Source organism: Sphaerodactylus townsendi, linkage group LG16 (assembly GCF_021028975.2).
Source record: "Sphaerodactylus townsendi isolate TG3544 linkage group LG16, MPM_Stown_v2.3, whole genome shotgun sequence".
NCBI lineage: Eukaryota > Metazoa > Chordata > Lepidosauria > Squamata > Sphaerodactylidae > Sphaerodactylus > Sphaerodactylus townsendi.
In genome coordinates, this window is record NC_059440.1 from 6095426 (window position 1) to 6110497 (window position 15072).

The window sequence follows — 15072 nt, forward strand, 5'->3', positions numbered from 1 at the left end:
ACTGATAGATGTATCATCTGGTCTGTATCTAAAGAGCCCTTTGCTGCAGAGATGCCTCCAAAGGAACGCCTGCATGCTGTGGGTGATTCTGAGGCACATTTATAGTACACACTTGCATTCCTACAGGGCATGGGCCAGACCTACCTGACTTTGCACTTATAACCAGTGGTGGGATCCAAAAATTTTAGTAACAGGTTCCCTCACCAGCCCCCCCTCAGCAAAGGGGGCAGAGGCGTACCTAGGCAAACCCTGAGCCCTGGGCAACACCTGAGTTGGATGCCCCCCCCATGGGCAGCCACCCCACCACGACCCCCCCAAATTTTTTTGCACCAGATCATTTCTAAATCATCATCACATTATAGAAAATGCCCCAACTCACAAATCTGAACACAGCAATGGTGAAACACACAGGTTCTTTGATAGAGACTGGTGAGATAAAAGGTACGAAAGGCTGAAAATCAATGAATTGCAGTACCTGAAAGCGGGATTAGCTTAGTTCAGGGAGTTACATTATTAGTCGCTTAATTGCTATATATGGAACCTTCACGTTCAAAAGTTGCAGGATGCCCCTCTCTCGGGGAGGTGAGGGGTGTGGAGATGGAAAAGCGGACCCCATTAGAAACCCCCTCTCGGCACACACAAATAATTAGTAACCCACTCTCGGGAACTGGTGAGAACCTGCTGGATACCACCTCTGCTTATAACCCACAAAGAGCCAAAAGGAAGGCCGAGAGCATAACTTTCAGCAGACGGGCTGGGGATTGGAAGTCACCAGGGACGAACAGGCAGTGCGGTAAATCCTTCTGCCAATTTGGTGACCTTCTCAATGACCAAGAACCTCTGGTGCTTTCCCAAGGCATCGCATGGTTTCTCAGTTTGAAGCTACCAAGCGAGATCCTTCAACTGGTGGGTCTTGGGAGGCACTACTTGATCTGAAGGACTGACCCCCCTCTTGTTTTAAAAAGAGATGGTGGGAGGATGACACACAGACTTGGGCCCAAAGGTGGGGTTCAGCAGGTTTGCACCACTTCGGCAGAACCGGTTGTTAAAATGATGCTTGTATAAAACCAGTTGTTAAATTAGTTGAATCCCACCACTGCTTAGGCCCCTTCCGCACGGGCCAATAAACCTGGGCAGGGGCTGGGGAAACCCCGTTTCAGGGGGATCTTCGCACGGCTCCCTCCCCTAAAGCGACGCTGCCCTACGTCCCCTAAAAAACGGGTTATTCAGGAATCGCACTATCTGCAATTCTCTTGTTTTAATGTTGGGTGCAGCAGCTCCCAAGCAAATGGCTGTTTTTAAAGGTCCTCCCCATGCAACTACACAGCATGGGAGGGGAGTTCTTTTTTAAAAAGACACACCTCTGTGCAAAGGTGTGATGGCAGCCCCCATTGCTTCCGTAGGCTCCATTCGCTGCCTGCGCGGAGCCATACAAACAGGACAGTGGGAGAGTGGGTTACTTTATCCTGCCTGCAACCTGCTCTCCCAGTGCTGTGTGGAAGAGGCCTTAGGCTCATTCCGCACATGCAGAATAATGCACTTTCAAACTGCTTTCAGTGCTCTTTGAAGCTGTGCGGAATAGCAAAATCCACTTGCAAACAGTTGTGAAAGTGGTTTGAAGACGCATTATTTTGCGTGTGCGGAAGGGGCCTAAGTCTCAAGCAAATATACATCTGGGCTTAATCCGCAGATCGGGATTAAACAAGTGCATACCCCATCTTGGAAAAGTTTGAGAGCACTGAGTTGAAAAGACGAGTGCGTCGGATGCCGTTACTGGGCAGCTCCACATACGAAGCTGGCGGAGTCTACTTTTTTCTGAAGAATGAGGTGATTCTCTAATGAGGAATTCTAGTTAAGAAAATCTAATAGAATTGGGATTTAGAGGGTTGCCCTATTTCCTAGAATTCATGTGTCTTATAGGGTACATCTGAAACATAAATTCAAATTGTATCATTAATTTGGTTGTTCTGAAGGGAAAAAAACAAACAAGCCAGAATATGTAGACACGACCTTTCCAGGATGGGCATGAGGTAGTACAATAAAATCACACCATTTGGGATTCTGTTCTTTTGCAATATTAGATTTAAAATTCTCTGACTCGCAGCAACAGTCAAAGGCCCCTTCCGCACACGCAAAATAATGCGTTTTCAAACCACTTTCACAACTGTTTGCAAGTGGATTTTGCTATTCCGCACAGCTTCAAAGAGCACTGAAAGCAGTTTGAAAGTGCATTATTCTGCATGTGCGGAATGAGCCAAAGTTTCACGCCAGGATCTTCACCAGGCCTGCTATCAGAGATCCAGAGGAACCTGGGATCTTTTGCATGCAAACTACGTGTTCTAATGCAGAACATAAACTAAGAAACTGTAAATGGGTCACGGCAAAATATTTTTATGAACTGGGATTTTATGGATTGGTGAGGAAGCCCAGCTTCTCTTTAACTTCCTAAAGATATAGCAGACGCTCTTCTGAGGCTCCTCCCGCACATGCAGAATAATGCACTTTCAAACTGCTTTCAGTGCTCTTTGAAGCTGTGCAGAATAGCAAAATCCACTTGCAAACAGTTGCGAAAGTGGTTTGAAAACGCATTATTCTGCCTGTGCGGAAGGGGCCAGATTGAGTTTTTTCTCTCTTTCCCTCTTTCTTTTGCAAGGTAAAAACAAGCAAAAAAAATTTGGGTTCTGTGAGGGAAAGTGAACATCTCTAGTGATGAACACTACTGTATTCTGAATTCCTCGGCGTGATCAAAATCAGAACACTCGGCAATTATTTACACCGAGTCTCTTATGTGTCAGAACGAAGCAAGTTCCAAAACATTTAATAAATAAGCCATAGATTTATAATCGTCACCCTCTTCACAAGGGCTGGTAACAATTTATAACACACAGTGTTATTGCAAAGAACGTTACCATAAAAGCTTTTATGACAAAAATATAGCTTGCACAATACAAAATAAATCCATAACATACACACACAATAAGAGACACGGTATGAAAAGGAACCATTAATCCCGGGTAGAACATTTTTACATCACCTCTGGAAGACAGTCAGATTAATGTATTATATATTTACGTCCCGCCAAAGTGGGCCCCTCGGGGAAGCAAGAGCACACGAATGAGACCCGGGTGATTAAATACATATTTTAATACGCTTAAACAATCCTTTATACATTTCTAAATGTATAAACAGTCATTACAGCTCCTACCCACAAAACGGGAAAGAGTTCTCTAAGGCTCATTCCGCACATGCAGAATAATGCACTTTCAAACTGCTTTCAGTGCTCTTTGAAGCTGTGCGGGAATGTCAAAATCCACTTGCAAAACAAAGTTTTGAAAAGTGGTTTGAAAACGCTTACCCATTATTTTTTTCGCGTGTCAGCGGAAGGGGCCCAAGAGAGAACTCAATTTTTCTCAATTTTTAATTTCCGAGGGTGGTGTGAAAAGAGCTTGGTGGTGGGTTTCCCTGGAGAGGGGTTTCTAAAGGGGGGGGGGCACTGGTTAGGATGCCCTGCACCTCATCCCTGAAGGCAAAAAAGAGGGTTCAGAACAGGGCTTCTTTTGACTCTGTCACTGTACAGAGAAACTGATCAAGGACAGGATCCTCTCCGGGGTAACCTAGGTCCACTCTGAACTGTCCCCTAAATGAAACATCTTAGCCAGCTTGGCATGGATGAAGAGGGCTCCTTTCGGCTCGCTCTCATAAATAGGTGGCCACATTTTGTACTAGCTAAAGTTTCCAGGCCAGGGGTCTACAACCTGCGGCTCTCCAGATGTTCATGGACTACAATTTCCATCAGCCCCTGCCACCCTGGCCAATTGGCTGATGGGCATTGTAGTCCATGAACATCTGAAAGGCACTGGGATTCTAGTTGAATTCTATGCATTCGATCAGTGGTGGCCGAACCTTTGTATCTACAGATGATTATGGACTATCACAGATTCGCCATGCGGCCCCTGCCAGCACAACCAATTGGCCATGCTGGCTGGGGCTGATGGAAATTGTAGTCCATAACATCTGGAGTGCCAAAGGTTCGCCACCACGGTTCTAGACAGTCTTGGAATACAGCTCCAAGTAAAACAGGCTATGGTAGTTCAGCCAGTCAGTTATCATGGCTTTTACCAAGCCGGGAACGATGCTCCAGCATTTGGACCACAGCTTTCACCTGGGCGTCCAGAAACAATACTGGATCCCAATATACACACCTGATCTTTCCAGGAGAGTGTAAACCTCAAAACAAGTTCCAGAGCTGAGAAGCAACCACTTGGGGGTTTTAATGGGGTGCTTTGGTGGTATATATGGATGGAAACTTTTGATTGAGCCTGGAGATTAACAATGCCCACAACCATGTAGTTCATGGATAACTGAGATAAGAATCAGAGTCAGACTGTGGCAATTCTGTTGATCTGAGACCGTGGCCTTTAACCTTAGCAGAACCAGGGCAGGCCTTCTTTCACATTTATCTAACTACTAATATTTAGATATATAATTTATGTTTTTTTATGTAGATATCCAGATCTATCCTGCCTTTACTTTGACTCCCATCTTTCTTCTCCCATCTCCAACAGATGACTGGAATGCTACTTATGCAACCTGCTAATTATTAGGCTGTGACCCAGGGGGGGGGGGGGGGGGTTGTGACTCACCAACCAACCCCCCACCCCCACCCCAGTTGTTATTAGGGGATTTACAAGTTAGAAACTTGGCTTGATATAGTTACTATTAGAGTTTCTATGTGAGAACCTTTGTGATATCAACTTGAAGGACATAAAATCAGAGTTCTGAATTTCTCACATACACCCCCAAATAAAGTCTACATAAATTCTACTTCACTGAAAGAAGAAACAGTTTAATAATTAGATGTACTATTGCTGAAATTCCCAAACATGGTTACTTTAAGCTATACAAAGATACCTTATAAATTTCTTCCAGTATACAAATGGTGTGTGTGTGTGTATGTATCTCTGGGGATAAATCACATACTTATATGTTAGAAATTTTATGGATTCTCAACTTTAACTACATACTGAACAGAAATACAACAGACATGAAGTATGAATTTGTCATTTCGCAAAGTGAACTGTTAAATGGAATGATGACTTAAAATACAATTAAACAAACTCTGAGAAATGACTGGCCAAGTTCACTGGCAAAGCATTACTTTTAAAACGGATAAAAGAACAAAAATGTTGCAAGAGAGATTTGACATAACCTAGTTATGAGAATTGGTCACCAAATTGACATCTTAGCTGACTAGGCTGCCTTTCAAAACTACAACGAAACACAAACAGATCATTTGAAATAAATTAGGATGGCCAAATTTCATTTATAACCATATAACCCAAGGCTGAGTATTTTCACATTTTAAATCTGATTTTGGAAAAACCATCAACACACCTCTTTCTTGTAGAAGTGTAAAATATAATTACTGCTTTGAGACTATGAAAATAGTTATCTAAAGCATTTAATCTCAGCATTTAAAATATATTGAAAAACATGTTTATTTTTGGTGGCCCACTATTATGGTTTTGTAGTGTAAAATATAATTACTACATGGGAAGTGACTGAGAATATGAAAATAGTTAAGAAAAGAATTTAAGCTCAGCATTTAAAATGTACTGAAACATATTTTTATTTTTGGTGGCCCACTATTATGATTTTGTTGCCCGGTACTTTTCTTTCTTTTGGAAATATTGCTCAGAGTAACAGAAAGAGAACACAAGATTCTTACTGATAAAGGGCACACAGCTTAGCTGCAGTGGACAGATAGGCAAGTTTCTAAAAAAATTTCTGATCCTCAAAATCATTTGGTAGAAACAATCTATATATAAAGGTCGTGAATCATCTATACTAATGTCAGCAAGTTTTGTTTTTGTTTTTAAAAAGAGGATCACTTTTAGATTTTCTAAAAGTAATCCGGTAAACTTTTCCCCCTTCAGAAAAATATGTTAGGCAGACTACATTCAACATTTATTTCTACCCCAAATATAGAATTTAAAACGTCAAAAAAAATGGATCTTATCCTCAAATCAGAGAAAATTTTTCCTATGGAAATAAAATGCTTTGTACTTTGAACAAAATAGAAAAAGCAGAGGCTTGAGGTTAAATAGTATAACTCAAATCCATTGATGAGTTTATTTTTATTATTAAAATGCAAGATTGACAGTAAAAGCTGCCAAATATTATGTCAATGAAAATGAGCTAAACTTGATAACCAAATCCAAGCCTCTGTCAGCTCTGCTAAAAAAAATAAGCACAATAACTTATAAAAATTCAATCAAATTTGCCAAAATGAATTAAAATTTTTATCATTAGAATATTACTCTATTTAAAACACTTGAAAGAATTCTGATAGCAGGTCTACAAGAAGTAGTATATTAAAAACATTATTTTCTTAGTTTCAATGGAATAAAGTCCTGGCACAAAGAGAATTTAGTTTGATCCACCAAGTGACTTCTCTAGATGCAGGTAAAGAATAATACTTGCATTTACAGAAAAAGATTTTGACCATTTTCTGTATGAATGGAACACTTTATATCATATATATTTATATTCATGGTTTTAATGGCTAGATTGAGACAGCATTGTGTCAGTAAAGTTTTTTTTTTTTTAAATCGCAGGAAATTATGAAAATGAATGGAACAAGTAGAAAATTGCACCTTTTAATTACTTAATTGTGTTAACCACATTGTAAAAAAAAAACTCGCTGCAGAAAATACGTTGATTCATTTCAGACAAACTTTGAGCAAGAAATATTTGTTGTGCGATGGGTCTCTCCGGCTACAAGCTTTAAGATGTGGGTGGATACGTATATGTTATATTACCAGGATATGCTTGTAATGGTTTGTTTTATCAGGAACAGCCTCTTGCTTCTATTGCTGGTCCTGTTAAAATCACTATCTCTATTTTACCTTTGGGGCAGATTCTGTGGGAACTTTTAAGTGTTAGCAAGCACACAGGTATTACAATTTCTGCCTAAAAACCTGCCATGCCAGCCAATAAAAAGGATGCTGTTCCAAGCACCGTGTGAGATTGAACATTCTACTGAAAATAGAAAGTATCTTTCTTGTTGGTCAGGGACCTTCACATTAGGAAGAGACCTTCGCCTCAGTAACCGGGGTAGTACTTCTGGACTATTTAGTTGGTACCCCTGATCCTGCACGGTTCCTCTTATGTGATGGATAATTTCTACTTTTGAAATTTATAGTCCACCTTCCTCATAGGGGCGCAAGGTGGAATACACAAAATGGGACATTCGAGAAACCCAAGCATTAAGACAGCAGAAGTCTGGAACCACCGGAACAAACTGAAGCAAGTACTTACATGACACATTAATGGAACATGTGTGCATACGTGCTCTGGCAATTAACCTTGGTGTAAGACTACAGAAATGTTATATGTACGTTAGAGCATTCCACTTATTGCGTGTGCCCTGCGGATACATAACATAATCTAAGCAGACATGCGACATCCGCCAAAGTGATCTAAAAGGGAATTTTTGTTACCATGATCAGGAGTCATTTAAAATATTTATATCTACACCTTTCCTTTGAGCATCTCGGGACCCCAGTTATTAAACTAAATTATCAGTGGAAGCAAAGATCTGAGAAAATGGTAAGTGGGCTTCCTCTGGTTGTCGAACAAATGTCAAAAAGGGTCGAGTGAGATCCTATTTATGAAAGATTACTTGGATATGTAATTTGCCCACCTCCTTAAACTGTCTTAGGTTTCGAAATCCAGAAATTAAGAGCATTTTCAAAGTGGCCACCACAGTAAAACCTAAAGCATGAATGGAGAAAGGGTTCCCTATAGCAGTAGAGGGGCAGATAGAAGCCTTACAAGTCCAGTAGCAAAGCCAGGCTGCAGATTGGGACCACAGTCTTATCCACAATTGGTGCTGCCTAAAGTAGGAAATAACCACGTGTTTTATGTAACAGTCTATATGCAGACTGCACTCCCCTTTGCTGGATCAGGGCCCCTTTTATTATTATTTAAAGGGAGAGAATATTTCCTTCTGCACAGAGATTTCATAAGAGGTTTCCTTATGTTGTCTGTCTTGCAATAGTAGATTTGAACATTATATTTTCAGTTCCTATTTTGCCAAACCTATTTCACAAGACACATGAATTATAGTAACATTTTAAATTGAATAAACCTGCAAAAAACTCTTTGGTTGGGCTGTAAAAACCGACTTGTAGAGTACAGTTAAAAGCAAGTTTATAGGATATTAAAACTGCACAGGTATGAATGACAGTATTTTAAAAATGGGACTGAATTTCCTTTTGGCTTTTGTATGTTTTAATAACCCAGAATTCAATCCTCTACCTTGGCAAAAAAAAGGATTCACATATTTAACATATAATAAAAAATTTGGAGAACACCACTATTACACTTAAAAGTCATAAAAAAGATGGATGATACGGAAAAAGAACAAGGCAGTCCCCACCCCAAAGACACAATTAAAATTTTCTACCGTTTGGGAGAAAAAAAAATCTGCTTCTAGGGAGCCTGATCTTAAAAGCATTTTTTGGAACTCTACTTATGAGAAATACTCCTATGCAAACTGGTTCAAGGTAGAGAGGACAGACAATCATACACACAAGGAAGGAAAGAATGAATGAAAAAGCACCTTTTATTTTTCAGAAATCCTCATCTAGAAAAGGAACTGAAACTACTAAGGTTTTTCTGTTTGTTTTTTTAACAGAAAAGTAAATTTGCCCCAGCAGGGTTTTTTTCCTTTGTGAATAAAATCCAAGTATCAGTTTTTAGAAAGTTTCCACACCTTGAGTACCTTTTTTCTCTCAGTTTCACCAATATTACTTTACCAAGGACTCGTCTATTTTAGAAGCAGTATATGCCTTATCATACATTTTAATAGTTCAAAGAACAATGATTAAAAGTTAAGGTCAAATTGGCTCATCTAAGGGATGGACTCTCATTTTCAATCAGCCGTTTCCTCAGGATCTTACAATATGTACTAGTTAAAAAGAAATCATGAGAGGTGCTGAAATTTTTAGTTCAAACTTTAGTTCAAACTTTAGTTCAAAAGTCAGAAAAGGTGTATTTTTCATTTCATTTCATTTTAACCTTTAATGGCATATAGAGAAAAGGTATATAACAAAGACCACAGAGGTGGAAACTTACTGAACTTCCTTGAGTCCTTAATTTTTTTTTGAGCTCTTCCACCAAAAATGTTTTACAGTAAAATCATCATGTTGCTCTAAATTTATTTTATTTTTAGTTCAAACTTTAGTTCAAACTTTAGTTCAAAAGTCAGAAAAGGTATATAACAAAGACCACAGAGGTGAAAACTTACTGAACTTCCTTGAGTCCTTAATTTTTTTTTTAGCTTTTCCACCAAAAATGTTTTACAGTAAAATCATCACGTTGCTCTGAATTTATTTTATGAAGGGAAATCTACTTTTTAAAAAGCACCCCTCTAAAAGAGACCTTTCAAAGTTTCACTTCTCAGATGTTACAAACCATTAATTTCACACCTATTATCCTATTTTAAAAACACAAAGAGGTTAAAATATTTCACCCTGGGAAATATATTTGTCAAGTTCTCTAAAGGTTTCATCAAATATAGTGACAAGTAACCTAACAGTTTTCAAGAAAAAAATATATTAAAACATTGAAGCTACTTACAGGCAAAACATATTTTCCCCCAAATAAAATTTTTTAGATTTTCTTCTCCATTCTTCCTGGCTACTGTGATTCATTTTCTTTATTATATCTAAATAAAAACTGTTCAGTGTTTCTATCAAAAGGATGACTGTTTTAGGCCTGGAAAAAAGGCTTCCTGTCACCAAAGCCGTGCCGAACCGGACAGGAATAGTTAAATGATTAGTTATTACTTCATCAGATTAATCATCGAGTCACAAAAACTGCTGGGAATACACATCTTCAAAAAATGAAAAAGGATGCTGGAATAAGATCTGATTCACAAGTTTGGAGTTGCAAGCCCGTAGTTGCTTTGTTCTTAAGGGAGTTTAGAAAGAAAAATAGGGTTTCATGGGGCCGTTTAAGCTTAAACAGGCAAAAGCTTAGAGGGGAAGAGATGTTTGAAATTTGCTCAGTAGTTTCTGGAAGTCTTTCTCATGAACAATGTGAGAACTTTCGGAATGAGGGTGCCATTTTGGGTTTAAGGGGAAAAACCTGCTAGGAGAAGAGCAGAGGCTAGCGGGGGCGGAATGGTGCCCGGGGCAAAACTTGAGGTCACATGTCCCCAGGCACACGCCAGCTGGTCACACGGGTAGAAAATTGCCCCCACACACCTCCCCTAAGCCCCGCCTTGCCAGGCTGCTGCCGGGCGCCCCTCCACCTCTGGAGAAGAGACAAAGGTGCCCAGCCAGCAATGTGGGGCGCAGGGGGGGTGCCCGGAGCAGGACTAGAGGGGAACAGCAATTTAGTGCTGTCCATCACATTGAAGGAGACTCAAGGGATGAAAAAGAAGGAATGAAAGCCTCTAAACAGAAGGAAGGGATTGAGGGAGAAGCTCAAACTTGGAGACTGGAAGGCCATTCTAGCACAAGAGTGCTCTCCAAACTCCCCACAGTTGGCTATTTCATTGGAAAATCATTTCTGAATGTATGTTTGGAGCAACTAACTATGGTTTGCTGGCACTGCTGAACAGGAGCCCAACGATTCTCCCCCCGCCCAGTTTGTTCACACAATGGCGAAATTAATTTTCCACACTAGCTGTGCCATGCCTGGGCCTCTGAGATACAGGGCCAGTCTTACAAATCCAGACGTTGATAAAACAGGCAAATATTTTTCCTTAAAATCATACAAAGCTCCTGGTGTGAACCAAATTCAAACCGTAGCCTCCGATTTCCCACTTGGCTGGCAGAATTGTGCTTTTTGGCCTCTACACCAAGGCCCTAACAATCCTGCTCTTATATGGGGGAGTTGGCCATCCCGAAGTTCCAGATCCAGGAGATGCTGAAAGATCATTAGCTTACGAAATAACACTTTTCAAGGTCTTGAGGGTTGTACCATCTTGTTCTCTCCAGCCTAGAATTAACTACTTCCAGTTGCAAGGGAGGGGGCTCAGGAGGATGAAATGTCCCCCCTAAACATATACACACAACCCCCAAATAGGAAAGCTGCGTGCCAAAGACAACCTTTCACTGTGACAACTAGTCTTTGACATGGCAAGGTTTTTTTAAGGTACACATGAGGCTGCCTTATAACCCTGGGTTCGTCCAAGTCAGTGCATATATCTGTGCCATCAACTTACAGCTGAATGAGATGCTGTTCCCCCTGCCCCACAGTACATATCCCTGTATCCTTAGTACTGTACCTGTCCTCACCTGGGTAGCTCAGGCTAGCCAGGTGGTTCTCAACCTTCCTAATGCCGCGACCCTTTAATACAGTTCCTCAAGTTGTGGTGACCCCCAACCCTAACACTTATCCATTTTACAAATGGAGAACACTGATGCAGAGTCTTAGGTGACCCCTGTGAAAGGTTCGTTTGACCCCCAAAGGGGTCCCGACCCACTGGTTGAGAACCACTGGGTTAGCCCAATCTCATCAGATCTTAGAAGCAGGGTTGACCCTGGTAAGTATTTGGACGGGAGACCTCCAAGGAGCGCCAAAGTTGTAATGGCAAACCACCTCTGAATGTCTCTTGCCATGAAAATCCCACCAGGGGTCGTCATGAGTCAGCTGCAACTTGCCCGACAGCAAAACGAACAAAAAACCATACCCACACGTATGGCAGCCTCAGTTAATGCTGAACACGGTTTTCTAATTTGCTTCAAACCCTAATTGACATGCAATTAAGCGCTAGATTTCAAGGAAACAAGAGAAGACAAAGCAGGGAATTACCCAGGAGAAGAGACTGGGGGGTCCCATCACTGAGGTTCTGCAAACCAAGGTCTGCACAGAGCCAGTGTTTGGTCTCCCCTAGCCCCTTGCTATGCTCAACAGAGGGATCCCAACCTTTCTTGGAAGTTTGTAGGTTGAAAAAACAGGGGAGCATCAGAGGTGGGATCCAGCAGGTTCTCACCAGTTCCCGAGAGTGGGTTACTAATTATTTGTGTGTGCCGAGAGGGGGTTACTAATTGGGTCTGCTTTTCCGTTAGAAATTCCATTAGGTCCAAAAATCATAAAGTCCTGTTGTTTCCTATGTGGCTGGTTAGCGAAGGTAGAAAACGGGAGATAATTCTCCCTCTTGGGCTGTTTTAAAAACATGTTTTAGAAATACGGTAAAGTTCCTTGTTTAAGGAAAGTCTCCTTCTTTTGATTTCTAGAAACAAAATTCGCCTCAACAAAATTCACCTTTGTTGAGGCGAAAATCCATGAAATGGGTCTATCCTTGGATGCATTGGCTTTAATGAATGCCAATGAGCTAAAGCTGACAATCAAAAAGAGATTGTATGATCTCGAGTATAGTCATCAGATGCAGCAGGCTAATAAACGCTACTCTCCCTTGCACTTGGGTATACCGTTAAAACCATATACCATGGCCAAATATTTCCATTTGGTTTTAGAACCCAAATTGCGACGAGCCCTGACCTTTGCCCGGTGCAATATTCTCCCTTCAGCTACCACTCAGGGTAGAATACAGAAAGTGCCTTTTAATGAAAGATTTTGTCCCTGCAGTTCAACTTAGGAAGAATCAATCCGTGATATTACACTACCCGTTACGCAGTTTAGCCAGGAACAAATATCTAAACCCGTGGTTAAAAACCCCCATTGATAATACTGATCTATCAATGGTGGTAACGATGCAGGATTGTGGTTCTGCAAGTATATTGGAAGCGCTGGCTAACTTTTTGTGCTCTGTCATCAGCAAACGGTTATAACTGTACTGGAGATTGTATCATTACACTGAGGTTGCCATTGTTGCTGGTATATTGCTACTGTGTTTTAATTATGCCATTAAAGGTTTATATATATATATATAGAAACAAAATTAAGTATTTAAAAGTATTAAGTATTGGACAGGCAGTCAATTAGAGGAGAAGTAGTTGTTTCTGTTGGCAGTAGACGATAGGACTTGCTATAATGAGTTTAAATTATGGACAAAGATACCAGCTGGAAATTAGGAACTTTTTTTTTTACAGTAAGAGTTTTTACAGTAACAGAGAAATTATTAATGCCCCGCCCCCAGAATGCCCGGCCACGTCCCCCATCATGCCCCGCCCAGCCCTATTGGCGCTACGCCACTGTTTGAATCCCACCACCATGGGAACCTGTTACTAAAATTTTTGGATCCCACCACTGGGGAGCATCCTGACAATTTAGGATTAGAAGGCAACACTTGTAACAAAAGCGTGGACCAAGGAGAATACGTTACCACGAAAAAAAGAAAAGGAGCACAAAAGTAATGAAAGCATTCCAGCAACGCTTCCTCCATTGAGAAGAGCTCGGGGGTAGCTCCAAAAAAGCATCTCTTGCAAAGAAGCTTGATCCGGAGGCCTCCGGAGGCCACCTCCCAATCCGCCAGGGTCAGCAACACTCACAAATGACACTGGCACTCAGAAAGGGAATTTGTTGGCTACTATAAAAATGCAAAACACATCTTCCCCCTCCCCAAGGTTGATGAGGGCCCCACCTGCAGACTGGGGTGACTCAAGTTAGTTGGCAGTGACAAATTTCGCACACAAAAAAAGAGAGAGACAATCAAAGGAAGGATGGGGCAAAAGGAAGAGGAAAGCATTTTATCATTCTAGACTCTTTATCAAGCCCATCGGCTGGCGTTGCCGCCTTCGCTCTGATTTCCCATCCTCGTTCTTGTTCAGGTCATGTGACTCATTCAAAGTTAATTTTGTAGGCTTGCATCCAAAGAGATACTTCTGGTACGCCCTGGGGCTTGAGTGCACCCAGTGGGATTCTGGGCCTGTTTTCTCATGCAACACCAAGATTGTGCTCCCGAACAGCCCGGCAAACTCCTCCGGTAACTCCCCCACCTGGGGTTCAAAAACAAATCCCTCCACAACAGCCTGATGAAACATGACCTCAAAGCCCCACGGGTGGGCGGAAGGGAAATAACGGCATGATAATACAGCTCGTGGCCTTCGCATTTTACATTTCCCAAACTCCTCTGCAGGTCAGTGGGTTAGATCCAGCAATCCGCTTGTGCGGTGCTCATGGACCTTCCCCACAGAAGTTCTTTCTAACCCTGGTAAGGCTTGTTCCCTTGTTGGGAATCAGCGTTCCTGGGATCAGACAAGGCTGTCGGGGGAAGAGGAAATATCTGTGACTATCAGCACCTTCCTAGAAGGTATCACCAAATTCCAAAACAACAAAGATACTGTCGCTGTGGCTCCATTGACTCTCTTACCCATGTCCTCCTAGAGTGCCAAATAAATGCAGATGCGCGTCTCAGATTAATCCACCCTTTATTAGTGGTGAGGAAAATTTCTAACCCTACTGCTGCCATACGTTTTCTTCTTGGAGATTACAATGCTCATACAACACGTATGGTAGCTCTATACCTGACAACCATTTTAAAGTGCTAACTTATTCCCATTTTATTACTTTTAACGGTTTTTTAAAAAAATATACTATACCAGTACACTAAACCAAATTGGTTCATTATTATTTGGCACAGAATCAAATCTTTAAATATCAAATATGGCACATAAAACAAATGTAGACCTTATAAAAGATAGGTATCTTCTTCAATCTAACTGATACACACTGTCTAATATTTAGGCATGGTAGGATACCTATTGCTGTATTATTTTGCTTTTAACTTGCTAAACAGATCTATTTATATTGCAATTTTATATTAGATTGTATTTTTACATTGATGTTTAGGGGTATTTACTGTCATTTACTGGTATTTACTGTCAGGGGAGCAGTGGCGTAGGAGCTTAAAAGCTCATGTATCTAATCTGGAGGAATTGGGTTTGATTCCCAGCTCTGCCACCTGGGCTGTGGAGGCTTATCTGGGGAATTCAGATTAGCCTGTACACTCCCACACATGCCAGCTGGGTGACCTTGGGCTAGTCACAGCTTCTCGGAGCTCTCTCAGCCCCACCTACCTCACAGGGTGTTTGTTGTGAGGGGGGAAGGGCAAGGAGATTGTCAGCTCCTTTGAGTCTCCTACAAGGAGAGAAA